A 17,578-nucleotide genomic window follows, 5' to 3' on the forward strand; every position below is an offset into this window, starting at 1 on the left:
TGGTAGCTATCTAACTTTATGTTACCAGCAGAAGGTAGACATTGATCACACAAAGAACAGATGGCAATACCGAGAGAATAAATACTCTGCTGTTACTCCTATAGGCAAGTCCAGCGGGCAGAAATTACACTAATTTATAAAAGAAGAAATCATCTATTTATATAAGTCATGCTATAATATCTGAACTGGTTGGATGTGGGGAAGTGTAAAAAAACACTTAAAAGTTATTTATTATTTGGAAGTCCTCAAGTTCAGGTTTTCTCTTTACAACGTCTTAATAAATCACACACCAAATAAATACTGTTGAAGGAACAAAATTAAATGAAATGAGAGTCGAACGTCAGGTGGAGTAGGGAATTTTAATTGGAGAATAATCGTCCTTATGGATATGATGATGCTTTTAAGAGAAGGTATCACTTCCTTTCCCATCTCAGTCCCCAACACAAAGTGATAATTGCTTTAAAAGCAAACTGGCTCTGGATACACTGATAGGTTTTTTTTTTTCCCAGGGACTATAAGTAGCAAATTTCAACACCTGATGAATCACGTTATTTCTCATCTCACTTAACAAATTCTAACAGGCAGCTACAAATCTCTTGCAGGGCATTCATTTATCTCAGTACAAAAGGTTTGAGGTTGAAATCTGGCCCAGAAAATGGAGCAGAAAATCAGGAAAGGGAAATTCTATAACTGTCATCACGAATAATATTCTGTTCTTCTGGGCCTGAATCGTAGCATTTTCACTATAAACACCAATATTCCCTTCTCAAGAAAAATAAAGAAATCATCAAAAATTTAGAAATCTAAACAAAACATAGACAAACATTGAACCTCCTAAATGAACTCGTTGTGAGAGAGTTAAAAAATAACACGAAAAAAATACCACATAAGGGTTTTTTACAGAAAGGGAACAAACACGTGCAACCTTCACAGAACAGACAGAAGATAATTGTGGTCAATTACATTATACTCTTACTCCTGAGAAAATATCTCACCGTCCAGGAAATGAGTTCTGAGATCCTTCCTGTATGTGGTAATATGTCCCCGTGAGCCTTATTGTCCATTAAATGTCCTACTGTCACACGGTCTAAGAGTGGATATGCACTTTATTGATTTTTATGTGTCACACTTTCTATTCCAAAGCAGACTTAAGACAGCTTAAAAAGACATATAAGGTGCAACAAGACCTCATAAATTAAAAGTATGAGTAAAGAAAAAAGGAAAATATGGATGGGAGCATAAATGGAGCCAAAAATAAGGGCAAAGACGACATATTATAATAATCTCCCTCTTGCTATTGGTGGGCCAAAGATTTGGTGCTGAGCTTTCCAGCAGTGACTGAGAAAAGGGACATTCAAACTCTAGGATATCCGTGTAAAATTAAAAAGCCCTAATGACTCCTCATGGTTGGCTTAGATTACTTCATTTGTAATAGTAGTAAATATATACTACTAGGTAGAGTTGTGCTAACTCATAGAGCGCTTGCTATAATTTCAGGTACTCTTCTGAGTACATTACACATGTTAAATCATTTAAGCCTCACAAAATCTGATGAAGTAGATACAGATCAGGAAAGTGAGGAATGAAGAGTTTATGTAACTTGCCCAAGATCGTGCCCCTAGGAAGGGATAGAGTGAGACGGTACTAAGAGAGCAGTCAGATGAACTAGCTGTAAACTCCATGTGCTTTCAGCTTTTATATATTCACCTACAAGAAACAAATTTGATGAAATATGAACAAAGCCACAAAAACAAGCCAGCTAACAACTTTAATTTTATATGCTAAATGGTGTTGTTTGAAACTAAATCCTGCTCGCAACATTAATACGGAATTGAGCGCTAAGATGAAAGTTCACTTAAGTCTGGCGTGCTGCAATTGGATATCTCACTTCCCCCTACCTTTTTCTCCAGTTAGACCACTGAGAAACCGAGTTGGTACGGCCTGTTGTTATACCAGTTGGTCTTCCCCTGGTGAGAAGACATCCTCGATGCATCAGGAACACTGGTGTTCTTTTCTCATTACCTGGCAATAACCCAAAAAGTATCACCTGGCGTCAACTCTATTAGAAGCACAAACAGGAACTCAGGCAGTGAAACTGTGGAGCAGTTTTCAACGGTAATATATAAATGATCCAAAATATGCTTATATTAATTTGTTGTCTAGAATATCATTTAAATAAAAACACAAGGTTTAGGTATTCTTGTAAATAACTCTCAAGTCCCCCTCTTTTGGGAAACACATTTTTTTTGTAAAAACATACTTGACAATGTTCTTAATTTTAAAAATAAATAAATTGCTCAGGTATTACTAATCTTCATACTAGAAACCAGTTATTTCTCATGGGAGGGAGGAAATATAGAAAGGACAGTATGCAATTAAATTAATAATGAATTTGGCACTTCTACAAAGAAAAAAAGGATCTTGAAAATATAGTGATGACATCACGCCAAGGGGCAACTCAGTAAAAATAACTATGATGATCTGGTTTGATTTGAGGGTATATTTTTAAGTAGAGGGAAGCCAAGCTTTGGGGAAAGAAGTTTGTGCAATGAACTCAGAGATGTCAAATACCTGAATTCAGCAATCGTATGTTGCTGGTTGAACATGGACTCATGGTCTTCAACATCCAGGAGCCCTTGTATAGAAAGCCAAAGAGCCCAATAAGAAGTTGGACCGGATAGACACATTCCATTTCTATCTGCAGGAGGGCTCAGAGGATATTCCTTAGAGGTGTGCCATCCAACAGTGTATATTTATATAATGTTCTTAATCTTGGAAATCAACAAGACCTTAAAGATTCATTATTATTTCATTTGTTTTCAGTAGTGTTCACAGGATGCTTTCAAACTGACTTAAGCAACAACAAAATGTACTATCTCATATAATAAAAGGTCCAACGTGGGTTGGGCTTCAGGTTTGGCTGACTTAGCAGCTCAAAGTCCAGGCCCCATGTCTTTCCACCTCACTACTTTGCCTTCCACGGTGTGGACTTCTTCCTACAAAGTTTCCCCCAGCGATCAGAGCAGGATTGCCAGGACAAATAAGGATACATGATGTATATGCATGTATATACCTCAGAGAGTGATTGAGAGTTTCTGCCTCAATTATGATATAAGATTCTTTCCTTTCAGTCTGACTCACCCAGCATAAGTCCCATTACCAACAGAATGCCATGTACTGATTCCTTAAGCCAAGTTACTTAACCAATCCAGGTAAGAGACGGAGATCACCACCGTTGCTTTAGACTCGTTAAGGCCCCAGGGACTGGTGCTGGGGTCACCTTTCCCTAAGTCATATGGGCTGCATCTTGTGGATGCCTGCATAAAATCAGAGATCCACTGTGAAGGGGGAAGTGGGGACAAGATGCTAGGTAGACAATCACCAGATCCTCTGGCAATAAAGCCTTTTCTTGAGCACGTTAAGGCAAAATATTTTGTAGTGTGCCCTGATATGTCTTGGATGGGCTGTAGGGGGCAGTAGTGGCCCGGCACTCAGTGAATTGCTGCCCTGTAGTGAAGGACACTTCTCTGGGGAGGTATTTTTCTTTAAGGGTCAAATATCACTTGCTATCAGTAAATCATAACTGGTGCTTTTCATCAATTAAAATCACAGCTGCTTGCAGTTGAACACATAGAAATAATGACTTGTTTCCTTTTATCAGTATCTCATTAGAGGGTCTTTCGGAACCTTTGACTTCACTCACAGAATGATTTGAGTTTGCAAGAACAGTTTATACACTTGATTAACATATTTTCCCTACCAACTACTCGCCTGCTATGTGCCATAGAATGGGGTGAACCGGCAAAAGATACTTGCATGTCTTTATTTCGTGTTCTAAGTATTTATTCCACACAAAGCAGCATGGTTAACACTAAACTCAGTAGAAAGATAAGCTAATAAACAGGCCAATTGCTGATTTCATCAGGGAGATTTCTTGGATGAGTTGGACTCTCAGCTGGAGAGGAATGAAAGGGCAAGCTAGAGACGGAAGTTACTCCAGATAAGCAGGCTCCAGCGGACAAAGACAGAAGGCTAAGCAGAGAGGTGATCTTCTGGAAAGATAGTAGTGGCTGGGAGGATCGAAGAAAGGACCACAGGACTAGTTCACCGATAACTCAGGCTGGATTCCGAATTCCTGGGTAATGAGAAACCTAATGAAGAAGATAGGAATAAAACTAACATTTGCTGGTTGTCTAAAGTGTAGCAGATCCTGTGTTGGAAACTTAATATATTTATTCTATTTAATCCTCACAAGAACCTAGGAAGATTAGGTTTTATCAGTATCACCCTCTTCCTATGGGCGAGAAGACTGAGGATCAAAGACGTTAAGTAAATTGTCCAAATCACACAGCTAGTAAGTCGCAGAAGATTTTTAATCCAAATGTGTTTACTCCAAATCCTGAACTTTCCTCACTGCCTGATGTTGTCTCCTGTTAGAGGAGAGAATGATGGAACAAGAATGTTGTCATTCGGAATGGACTGCGGGTTGTTGGAGGAAAACCTGAGAGGGCACTCCACTGGTGTAAGCGGGGGTGGCTAGCAGACAAGGCTGGCATGAAATGCTTGATTGTGGAGACACAGACGAGAAATTACACGGGTTACTCACAACCAATTAAATATGTGAGGCAAAGGATTCTAAAGTAACTCCAGGTTCTATGCTTAGTTAACTGCTTCCAACCAAAACACAGAAGATAAAATGTCAGGAGTCGATCATCATTGCTACCAAGACAGTTATTAGGCCAAGTAACATTTGAAAGATATTTTCAAAAGTAGCCCTGTGGGTAATATTCCACAGACCTCTCACTTAGGAATGGAGCTAAATTTCAAATTGTCTTAAAATGTCCTCAGTACCCAACCCACTTGAAATTTGTTCTAATTTGGGAAAGGACCGAGTTAAATTTCCCTTTTTCTTTTATAGATTAATGATATAAGAAAGATATTTAAAAACCTAAATTATCTTAGGGTAAAGTTGAGTCTACATAAACCAAGTATTGTTTAAGGCCAGTTGACAAAGTAGAGAGTGAATATTCACATTACAATGTAATTCATGGTGGTACTCCATGAAATAGCAAGTTCTCCTTGTCAACTTTAAATACATATTCAGCTCACGTTCTAAAGCCCTATCTTCTTTGATTGCATTTCTTACAATTGAGGTTGGTTTATGGGTCTGTTTTCCTCCATGGGGAATTTGAGGGCAGAGATCCTGTTACCTAGCTCTTAAGAAATCTTCTTTAGTGATTTAATTTAAAAGGGGTATGGAAAATGCTTGGTGAATAACAGCATGTTCATTAAACGCAAATTTAACATTTTATACAAGTCCTGGCTCCTCTGCTTTTTTGTTGCGTGACTTCAAACAAGTTCTTCAACCTCCTGAGCGTTATCAGCGATGCCTACTGTACAGGATTGCTGTGAAGACAAACACAGCATTGTATGCAAAAACACCATATAAATATTATTTATTTTAGTAAATAAATTAAGTTACGACTGTGCAAATATTTTAGACAGCATGCTGTTGAGCACCTTAGTCATGTCAATGAGGCAAACCTTGATAATTTATCCTGAGGATTTGATAGTAAGTAAAAGACCTTCTCTCCTGACATATTCTATAATCCGACTGTCTTATAAATTCAGACTGGCAACCCTCAAAAGATTTCTTCTTTCCACTGAAATGAAGTTTAATAACAATAAAAAATGAAAAAAGACCCGAGAAACAAATACATGCGTTCTAGAATATCAGAGCTGTTTTCCCCCCTTTCCTTTGTCTGTTGACATTCCCTTGAGCAAAGAAGCTGACTATTTCTTTAGACTTCTGCAGCACATCCACTTGTCCAACTCGAGTGAATGATCATGTAACTCCCAAATGACTTAAGTAAGTTTTGCACTAAAAACAAATGTCAATGTTAAGAGTATAAGATATAAAAAAGGACTCCGTTGGGGGAAGAGCCCAAGGACACAAAGAAAAAGAATGACGGGGATAGCTCATAACTATGGTTTCAGTCCCAGCTTGGAGGTTTGGAAGGTAGGGCAGAACAGAAAAAATCAGAAAGGCCATGGTTCTAGAACATCCAGCAACAGACCCTAGATCGAATTCTAAAAATATGACCCCCTCAGACATAAATGCTTCTTCAAACCTCCATTCCTTTCAGGTGCAATGCAAGAAAGTGTTTTTTTGATATTGTCTAGAAGAGCTAGTATGGTGCTGGGGAACAAAGAATAAACACAGAATTAGCTCAAAGGTCAACGTTGTATGCGTGTGGGGCTAGGCCGTACTACAAGATCTCTACTCGTGGCCTTGCCCTGAATCCAATGGACACAGCAGAAAAGAAAAAAGGGAGGAGGGAGAATCAGCGACCTTTGGCTGCCATGGCCCTGAAACTGGTATGTTTCCAATCATCCACAAAGAAAAGGCAACAAATTAAACTAGACATTAAAAAAATCCAGTTTAATGCAAGCAAGATTTTTAATAAAATCTAATGATTTTATTAAATATTAGAATAGTTCTTGCAAGACTATTATTGGCCTTTAAAGCTTTACTGAGGGACCCCCTCCCCGCTTTCCCTCCACCCCGAGGGGGGGTTATTCTGCCTCTTGGTTTCTCTGGGTAGCTGTTCAGAGCTCAAGTTCTGGAGCCATACACACGATCGTAGGATTGAACCCGATGCAACTTATGTGCCAGCTGCGTGGTTTTCAGGAAGTTACTCAACCTCTTCATGCCTCTGTTTCCTCATGTGTAAGATTAATAATAGTCCCCGCCTCATAGAATTGTTGTCAGTGTTGTTGAGTTCAGTACGTGACATGTAAAGATTTAATAAACGTGACCCATTAGTATTAAACATATCCCTTGTTAACAGAGTAGGAAATTAAGAGGGCTGCTAGTTTAGAAAAACATGTGTTGCCTTGAAAGGATGCACCAGCACATGCGGCACAAAGGGAAGGTGGAGGGGTAGCCCCCACCAGGAGTGACTGGATGGTGTGGCTCTGTTATGAGAGGTGGACGGAGGGAGTGACAGCCCCGCCATGTCCTGAGAAGGGCAGAGAGGACACCGTCTGCCCAGGGCTGCGCCTCCTTGAACGGACATTTGTGTGAGCAACCGATTAAGTTTAAAGTTTTTGCTTTGAACTTTCAAAGCTCTTCAAGGACTGCTTTCCAGTGAGCTTTCCGAACTCTGGGCTGGCCCTTGCCTTCAGGGCCTTCGGGGCGTGTGAGGGAATGCAGCTTTGGACTTTGGGCCTTAGCGAAACATTAAAAGGATTGGACATCCCTCTCCTTCTGCAGCCTCCAGGCAGGGAGGATCAGCTCTCATTTTAAAAAGCCTTCCTTTTTCAGGGCCCCTTGGCACCTCAGATTCATTTTGTGTCTGAGTTTTATAGATGTTATTTATTTATTTTTTTCGGTAGTCGACATTTATCTTTTTTATGCTTTCCTTTTGCTTTCTCTTTTTGGGTCTTGTTTTTTTGGGAAAGCACTTTGGGTTAGAACCCAGCCAATACACACTAATGACAAGAATGTCCACTGTGAGTTTTGAAATTGATGGATAATAGATCAGCAGACTACTTTTAACAGTCTTTTAAAAGACTACTTTAAGAACTATTTTCCAATGTCAAGGGGACTGCTCTGCAACATGTACTTTAGTCATTTATTTGAACACACGTAATTTAAGAAATGGCAACACGTGGGATGTTTTAAAAGCCTTTTATCTGAGGCTCTCTGGATAAGCTTTCATTGTGGTGAGCCCGGGGTTCAATTTGTTATGTCGAAAACTGAGTTTCTAAGAGGCTGGCAGAGTGACCCAAGATCAGTTAATACGTTGTAGCCAATGTGGACACGGGGTCCAGGGCTCCAGTCCATGGAGACCAGTGCAGGGTCCTGCATGTGCATCAGAATGACCAGAAGCTTTCCAGACGTGGAGGTTTTCCCACCACCACACCGTGAGAGTCCACTTCAGGAACGTGGGAAGGGGCCCAGGAACATTCATTTTTATCCATGTTATTTCTAATAATCCTGGTGGTCCATAGACCACGCTTCAAAAAACCACATCTTTAAATCCAGTTCAGAACTCTAAACAGTGATTCTCAACCTTTTTGTTTTCAGGAACCGTTTAAACTTTTCAACAACATTGAGAATCCCAAAAAGCTCTTGTTTTTGTAGGTCGTATCTAGGAATACGTATTTTACTAGAAATTTAAAATGAAATGTTTTAAAAATAGCTATGTATAAATTCATTTAAAAAATAATAAATCCATTACATGAAATAATTCATTGGTTATGAAAAATTTTAAAAAAATTCAGTGGGAAAAGTGGCATAGTTTTACATTTTTGCAAATCTCTTTAATGTCTGGCTTAACAGAAGACAGCTGGACTCTCACACCTGCTTCTACATTCCATCTGTTGCTTTGGGGTGAAGCATACGAAGAAAACCTGGCCTCACTTAAGTGTTCAGTTGGAAAAGGAAGGACTATTTTAATAATCTTTTATATAATTGTGGATATTCTTTTATACTACAGCAAAACTCAACAAGTAGAAGTTTCTCAAAGGTTGGTTAAAATGTGGAATCTGAAACCATATTAATGAACTTTTCATACTCTCATTAAAACCCATTGGTCTCACTTGTATTTTGAATGTCCCTTTTACCCATTCCTGATTTTGTCACACCAGACATTAGTCATTTGGAAAACACCGTTTCACTGAGTTATGAAGATCTTCCAAATTTTGGCATATTTCACTATACAATATTTAAAAGCAATCACTCATTAATATCACCGCCAGTATTATCAGAAAAGTCTGTAAGTATTGAGAAGTTATCAAGCTCATGGCGGCAAGTGTGAACTTTCCAAAAATCCTAATTTTCACCTGAAAGCTCGAATTTTTTCATTGACAACAAATATCTGTAGCTAGAACCAAGGCTTACTTGGTTCATTTTTGCAAAGTCCAAAAGGCATATTTTATATGTCAATTGTTCTTCCAAATGAAAATGTGTTCCATGAAAAAAGTGGCTAGTTTAGCTCATGATTCAATCAAATCCAAAAGCTCCATGGGTTTCCCTTGATACAACCGTTGGACTTTGGTACTTTATGAGCTCTTCCTATTTTGTCATACAGATGGAAAAAACATGTTCCCCAAGATTGAGATTTCATAAAATTATTAATTTTGACTGTTTCATCAGGGACATTCTTAGTTGAAGCTAGAGTCTGTTTGTTTAACTGCAAGTGCTAGCGCAGTTTGGTGCCATTGCCCTGATTTGGGTGAAGGTGCCACAACTTGCTTTTGCATTATCAAGGCAAATGTCAACTCTGCAAAAAAGACAAGCGACATCTCAGTGCTTTTACAAAACTAATTTTGACCTTGCAGACCTTCTGGAAAGGTCTTCCAGGACTCCTAGGGTCTGTGGACTACACTTTGAAAACAATTGCTCTAAAAAACCAGCTTGCTATTATTTAATATAATCCAGCCTAGAAAATAAAAACAAAAATTTAGCAGGCTGTCCTCATTTTAATTGGCTCATCTTCCTCAAAAGATGCAACACAATGAGTAAAATCAGTTAAGCCATCAGTCCCTTTAAATCATCTAAAAAAATAAGTTGTTCTTGTAGAGAAAGCTGGGAAGTATGCAAATTGAGATAAAAATTTGTTGCCATTTATAGAGTGGATGATAACCCAAGTGTCGCAAGATGGTTCCAATGTATGGAGGGTCCATATCCTATGGTTTTACTCTTGGCCCAGTGCAAAATCAGGGACTACAAAGAATTTGGGGGAAGTTCAGGTCACAGTGGCTCATGAGGCTGTTTCATCACAAAGGAAACCACATTCCTTAGGCAGGCATGCATTGTACACCATAAGCAATACAGAGAAAAGCATCACCCATGGGCATAAGTGTTCTCAGTGTTGCGGGTTGAGGGAATTGCTATTGAAAAGATAACAATGTGATGGGGGAGATAAAAGTAAATTTCTCTTTGCCCCGTAGGCGTTCATCCCTGGTACTGGATGTTACCCTTGTATGCCTTTCTCCCTTCAGGCAGAAAGACGGAAAGGTGCTTCAAACTCAGAGTAAAGATTGAATAGGCTAGACATCTGCCTTCTGGCTATGACTTTCTACAGAGCCAAACTGCTAAGAGCCTTCGAGTCCCTTCCATCTGACACAATTTACCATAACTGGGAAACTTGAGTACGTCTTTTAGAAATTGAGAGACACTTAATGACTTTGCTATTAGTTTTCAGTTGCTGCCTTCAGTCTGGGCGCCAGTGCCTTCTCATCTCCCCATTAACTAGCTGTGTGACCCCGAGCGGACCTCAGGTCTCCCAGCTTTTATGTATAATCAGGGGGCCTAGACTCTAGAATGCACAAAACCCTGGAGATGGAAGGTCTTCAGAGAATATCATCTACTTTAATCCCCCTTTGTTAGAACAAAAATAACCATTGCTAATTTACCATTTACTATAGCCAAGTGTTATCCTAAGTGTTTTGTACATATTAACTCAATCATTAGCCTTATGAAAGACACAGCTATTGGTATTATAGTCAGTTCTGCTGTAACATGATATATGCGTTCCTAAAAATCACCATTTTATGAAAAGTCATGCAATAAAACACAGGTCTTGTGGGGAAATGTGGTATGATACTCAAAAAATTTTCAGTGGATTATTTTTAAAAAGATAAAAAGTGAATAAAATGGTAGCACTGTTTTGTAGATGTGAAATAGCTAAGAAATACGTAATTACTACAATAAACACAGCACTTTCCCTTGAAAAAGACTTGAAGCTTGCTTGTAGCGGGTGGGTGCCTGCACTCCCATTGGCCTGCCCACCTGCTCCCAGCTGCCACCTCGCATACAGATAACAAACACAGGAGGCTTTTGAGTTTGACATAGTCCCATTTGTTTATTTTTTCTATTGTTTGCCTGGCATGGTCTGACATGGTATTTGAAAATATGCTGTTAAGACTGATGTCCAAGAGCGTACTGCCCATGTTTTCTTCTAGAAGTTTTATGGTTTCAGGTATTACATTTAAGTCTTTAATCCATTTTGAGTGAATTTTTGTGTATGATGTAAGATAATGTACTTTCATTCTTTTGCATGTGGCTGTCCAGTTTTCCCAACACTGTTTATTGAAGAGAATTTCCTTTCTCCAAAAACCAATGGGACTACATAAAACTAAAAAGCTTCTGTACAGCAAAGGAAACCATCAAGAAAACAAAAAGGCAATCTAATGATTGGGAGAAGATATTTTCAAAACATATATCTGGTAAGGGGTTAATATCCAAAGCATATAAAGAATTCATACATCTCGACAACGAAAAAACTAACAACCCAATTAGAAAACAGGCAAAAGATCTGAAAAGACATTTTTCCAAAGAACATATACAGATGGCCAACAGGCACATGAAAATATATCCAACATCACTTATTATTAGGGAAATTCAAATCAAAAGTACAATGAGATATCGCCTCATGCCCATCAGAATGACTATAATTAACAAGACAAGAAATAAGTGTTAGAGAGGACGTGGAGAAAAAGGAACTCTCATACACTGCTGGTGGGAGTGCAAACTGGTGCAGCCACTACGGAAGACAGTATGGAGATTCCTCAAAAAATTGAGAGAACTACCACACGATTCAGCTATTCCACTGCTGAGTATTTATCCAAAGAACATGAAAACATGAATGTGTAAAAATATATGCACCCCTATATTCATTGCAACATTATTCACAATAGCTAGGACTTGGAAACAACCTAAGTGTCTGTCAAGGAACAAGTGGATAAAGAAGATATGATATATATACAAGATGGAATACTACTCAGCCATGAAAAAGATGAAATCCTTGCCATTTGTGACAACATGGATAGACCTTGATGGTATTATGCTAAGTGAAATAAGTCAGAGAAAGTCAAATACCGTATGATCTCACTCATAAGTAGAAGATAAAAACAACAACAAACACATAGATACAGAGATTAGATTGGTAGTTACCAGAGGGAAAGGGGGCGGAGGGAGAAAGGGGGACTGGGCACACGTATATGGTGATGGACGGCAATTAGTCTTTGTGTGGTGAACTGATGTAATCTACACAGAAATCGAAATATAATGATGTACACCTGAAATTTATATAATGTTATAAACCAATGTTACTGCAGTAAAAAAAAACAAAAAAGAAGAAAGACAGACAGGAAAAGAGTGAGAGAAAAGATAAAGAGAGAAAAAGAAGAGAGAAAAATTATAAAATAGGCTGAGAAGAAAGAAGGAAAATTAAAGAGGGGAGGGTGTCAGGCTGCGAGACCAAGGGTGGCTGTTAGTGAGCTATGGTGAAGTAGTGGAAGAAGGATTATCAGAAATCGGAGGGGAACTTACAAGACCAGATGTGCATGGGTGTGGCCCTTGTCCTCGCCAGGTGTGTGCACGTGTATGTTTGGATATTCCACTGAGGCTCGGGTCAGCCATGTGCAGTTTTCTGGATTCATCTAGTGTCTTGCTACCAAACAGGGCATTGTAACAAATTCGTGTTTTCCGAAGAGGCAACATAGCAGGGCTGGCTGTATCTGCATCTTGTGTAGGAGGAATCAAAGGAATAGAAAGGCAAAGTACCTGTTCAAGATTAGGCAGCCAAACAGGTTAAAACCGGTGCTTGAACTTGGGCTACTACCTCCAAAGGCTACGCCCTCACACGCTGTGCTGCAGTGGCCTCCTAAACTCAAGGAGGACACGGCTGGACCTACAGCCAATGCAATTCGGTTCCCAGATCTGGAGATCTCAAAGCAGGAAAGGAAACAAAAAAGAAAAGAGATGGAAGCTGATCGATGGTTCAGAAAGAGAACCAAACTTTGGTCACTATTTGTCCACCAGATTGGGAGTATATTTATTCCCAATATTCTACTCAGAGATCAACCCTGGGAAGCTAAGGTCGCCATGTTTCATCTTCCCAAATGCATTTTCCAAAAGATTCTTATTCTCCCTTAGCCCCCAACTAAAAAAATCGTGTTGTGCCCCTTAAAATTTTGGAAGAACAAAGGGAGGACAAGCATTTCCTGTATTCTGATTTGTAGCATCTGCCAGTTTCATGGAGTAAATACTCCCAACATGGCCAATTTCAAGCTAACCAACTTGCGAAGTCCTGAATATTTAAAATTCAGCTCTTCCAAGCAGGTAAGGGCAGGCTCCAGCACAAGCCTGGAAGCTCCCTGACTCCCAGTGTTCATGGAAACTAGGAGCAAGGCCTGACCCCATGACAATCCAGAAGCCAACAGCTCCGGTTACAGTCACACCATAAAAACAAAAGGATCGATCCCAACTTCAATTTATAGACAGGTTATTTACAGAGAGGCCCACAGAGGTTATTTGATATCCCATGACCGCACAGTAAGATGATTAGACCTCTGAGTTTGCACTCTTATTTCATTTAATAATCTAAGGCAGTGGTTTTCAAATGTTGACGTGCATTAGAATCACCTGGAAGACTTGTCAAACCACACATCACCAATCCCCACTCCCAGAGTTTCTGATTCAGTAGATGTGTGGTGGAGCCCCAGAATTTGCATTTCTAGTCTATAGATGTGGCAGACAGAATTCTGAGATGCCCCTAAAGATTGCCACTCCCTTATGTGCACACCCCGTGTCATCTTCCTTTGAGTATGGGGGGACTATGGATATAATGGGATTTCACTCCTCTAATTAAGCTATGTTACAAGACAAAAGTGAAGGATTTTGCAGATGTAATTAAAGTCCCTAAGCAGTTGACTTTGAGTTAATAGAAAGGGATATTATTCTGAGTGGGCCTGATCTTATCAGTGTGCTCATTAAAAGAGAGAGGAATGGAAAGGAGGGCAATGCCTTTCTCTAGGAAGAACTGGGAAGGTTTCTTGGAGGAGGGATTTGACCGGTCCTTCAAGGTGAGGGAAGTCTCTAACAAGGGGCTCCAGGGCAGAGAGAATGTATTGAATGAAGGCCAGAAAATAGGAAGGTGCAGGGGAATTTGGGAAATAAAAAACAGGCAACCGAGCTGGCCTGGTGGCATAGCGGTTGGGTTTGCACACTCTGCTTCAGTGGCCCAGGGTTTGCTGCTTTGGATCCTGGGCACGGATCTAGCACCGCTTATCAAGCCATGCTGTGGCAGTCGTCCCACGTATAAAGTAGAGGAAGATGGGCAAAGATGTTAGCTCAGGGCCAGTCTTCCTCAGCAAAAATAGAAGGATTGGTGGCTGAAGTTAGCTCAGGGCTAATCTTCCTTAAAAAAAAGAAAAGAAAAGAAAAAAAGCAGGCAAGAACAATAGATTGGATGTTGTATTTTGGCATCCTAAGTTTGAGGCTTCCAGCAGTGCTAGCTTATGGAGAAAGGTGGGAGGTCAGGGAGGGAGATATGAATATCAGAGAGAGCTGTGCAGAAACCATAGTGGAAACCGTGAACACTGGTGAGATTATCAAGTAAGAGAAGAAAAAAGCCAAAGAAGAACCTTGAAGAACAACCACATTAAGGGCCCAGGTGGCCTTTTCTTAGAAGTAGATTAAAAACAGCATCAAAACAACAATCAATGAATCACAACAAAAATTGGTATAAATTCCATACTGATTTGTTGAAAGGAAAGAAAGATCTGAACATATGTCCTAGCTATGATGGGCTTTATTCACTTCTCAGTATTCAAAGTATTAAAAACTAAACTTGAGTGTTTAGAAGGTTGTACTAGAATAGCTGTCGCCGGACAAGGACCATGAGTATCACCCAGAAAGTCTTAGAAATGCAAGTTCTTGGGCCCCACTCCAGACCTAAAGTTTTCCAGCAATCTGTTTTAACAAGCCTTCCAGGAGATTTTGTGCCAGCCTAAAGTCTGAAGACCACTGGATTAGGAAAAGGATAAAAATGAGATGTAAACAAGGACAGGGGTTTTATAAAATAGAAAGAACTGAGATAGAGTCTACTATCTTTACTGAAATTATTTTCTTCAAACTGCAGATTCCTGGGCTCTTCCCTGGACCTACTGAATCAAAAACTCTGGGAGTGGGGCCCGGTCATAATACTTAGGCAGACTCTCAATACTGGCTGCAAAGAGTGAAAGAAGGATTGTCCAATCTAAGGAATGTTGGCTCTCAGGTTAGCCGAAAAAAAATCAATTTAAATGTAAGGTTGAACACAGATCATGTTGATAAAATGTTCTCAGAACTGAGACAGATTACCTGCCTGAAAATGGGTTGGTTGTTTGATAACCTACAATCAACGCTGGTGTTTATATGAACATTAGAAAGCAATGAGAGTAAAAAAAGACCAAAGGGATGATTGAAAATCATTAGGTGGTCTTTGTTTTCTAGAGTTCTATAGCCAGACAACTTCAGCTTTATTATAATATGGCAAAAGTAGACATAAACCAGACCTTATGGATCATAATATTTTCCCACCTCATCCTCCAGCACATCCAGCTGATATAGAAAGCCCAAGACATTCTAAAAACCAGCTTGCCATACATAAGCTTGGAATATGGCAACTTTAGATGGATTACAAGAACGAGGTTGTCTCCTTTATGAATACTTGGACTACATCGTTTACTCACAGAACCTCTTGAACATTTGTCATAGAGAAATATAAAACCTCATCAGTCGCCCTCATATGTTGCTGCTGATTATTATTATTGTAAATGTTTTGTTGCTAATGTCCATTAAGTAAAAGGAACTTTATATATAACTGCGCAGCATACCTAAGAAATCTAGAAGATATATTTAGGAGAAAAAGACCCGAAAGACAGTGAAGTAGCATAAATAGTTTTTATTCGTAAGACTTAACCAAGAAATGTTTCATGTTATTTCATACTATGTTCCATAATAAATTTTTGTGTAATTCTTACGAAACAGGCTGATAGAAGAGGTTTCTGCACCTGACCCAACGGCTTATTGATCACCATGCGTAAATTATTTCATCTCACTAAATTAAGGAAAATATTTTCCCAACTAGGAAAGCGCACTCAGACAAAACAAAACAAAAAAGAGATTGATTTTGCCTGCAAGTGAGAGAAAACTCCAACTTGAACGGCTTAAGCAGTAGGAAAATTTTAGTAGGAGCTCAGAGGCAGGGCAGCTCCAGGCTCAGCGCCTCAGGAGTTCAGCTCCCCCGCCCCTCCTTGAGGATTGGCTCCATCCGCTGGCTGGCAGCAAGATGGCTCCAGCTGTTCTCATTATCACATCCAGGCATGACAATGTCCAAAGGAAGAAGAGGGACCAGCTCTTTCTTGCTGTTCCTTCTGGAGCAAGAAAATCTTTCCAGAAACTCCCCAGCTGACTTCCCCTCTTGTCTTATTGCCTAGAAGTGGGTGACATGCCAGCTGTGGGTCTTGTTCACACAATTCCCACTAGCCGGCTACAGCCAATCTCTGGAGATTTATTCTGTTAGGAGGAAAGGACCTCGCCAGATTCATGGATGCCTAGCTTTCTAGATTCCCCTGGGATGTCTATCAAGTAGAGTTGGCATTTAGTCATTTTATAAAAGTATTGAATAATTCCCCTTTTCCTATTGATAAAGACACAATCAGTCACTGTAAGGGTAAGTGTGTCACCATGACTAGCTCTGACCAACCCTATGGGGTGGAATCCATGTTGGAAAGTCAACCACCATTGTCACTACAGATAATCTTCACTAACATTTCCTGTAGGTATTTTCTACAGTGCCAGGGACTGTGCCAACACTTTACATGTATTATATCACTTAAAAATAAATCCAGAAGATATGTAATTTTATGAATTTCACGTTTCACGTGAGGAAACTCAGGCTGAGATCTGTGAATCACTTCAAATCACGCACCCCGTCAATGCTGAGCCAGGACCCGGGGCTAGCGGCACGCCAAAGCTCAGCTCCAAAGACCACTCAGCCGTGTGGCAAGAACACGTGTAAAATTACTGTGTAAATTTAAATGAAGTCTTCAAATTTAGGACTATTGCATAAACCTCAGCAAAAAGGGAATGCAAAGACAGGAGAGCAGAGGAGACACCACGTAAGTCTGCACTTTGTTGCTTTAAGTGCATCCACCCTTTGAAGCGCGTAACAATTTTATCCAAAAACATGGAAAGAATCTGTGTATGTGACTTTTGTGATGTCATGGAGAAGGAAAAACGCACCAGAAAACTGGTGAAAAGCAAATGCCTGAATTTTCAAGGAGCGAGAAAGAGTAGATTGTGAACCGAATAAGAACAGCTGACGTTTATGGAGTGCTTCCTCTATGCCCGGGATTGTTCCAACAGTTTTGAGACGGAGAATTATTATTCTCTGCATGTCATAGATGAAATACTGACCTCATGGGGTTTCTAAAAGGATTAAATAAGTGGTTAAATAAGTAAAGTATTTAGAATAATTCCTGGCACATAGTTAAACCCTCCATACATGTAGCCTATTATTGTTATGGAGAAATCAAAGATTTCCTCTTTATGCCTACAGTGTGCCATCTTTATTTAATTTATTTAATTTACATTTATGTAACTTATAGCTGTCATTTGCTTTTCTAATTATTTTTCATTAGCCATATTTTATAGCAATATTGTGTATCAAAGGAGAGCACAACGTTAGCAGATTCATTTTGCAGGTAAAGAAAGAGGCAAACAGGTTAAGGATTGGTG

The sequence above is a fragment of the Equus przewalskii genome, chromosome 4, assembly GCF_037783145.1.
Source record: "Equus przewalskii isolate Varuska chromosome 4, EquPr2, whole genome shotgun sequence".
In the NCBI taxonomy this organism is placed as follows: domain Eukaryota; kingdom Metazoa; phylum Chordata; class Mammalia; order Perissodactyla; family Equidae; genus Equus; species Equus przewalskii.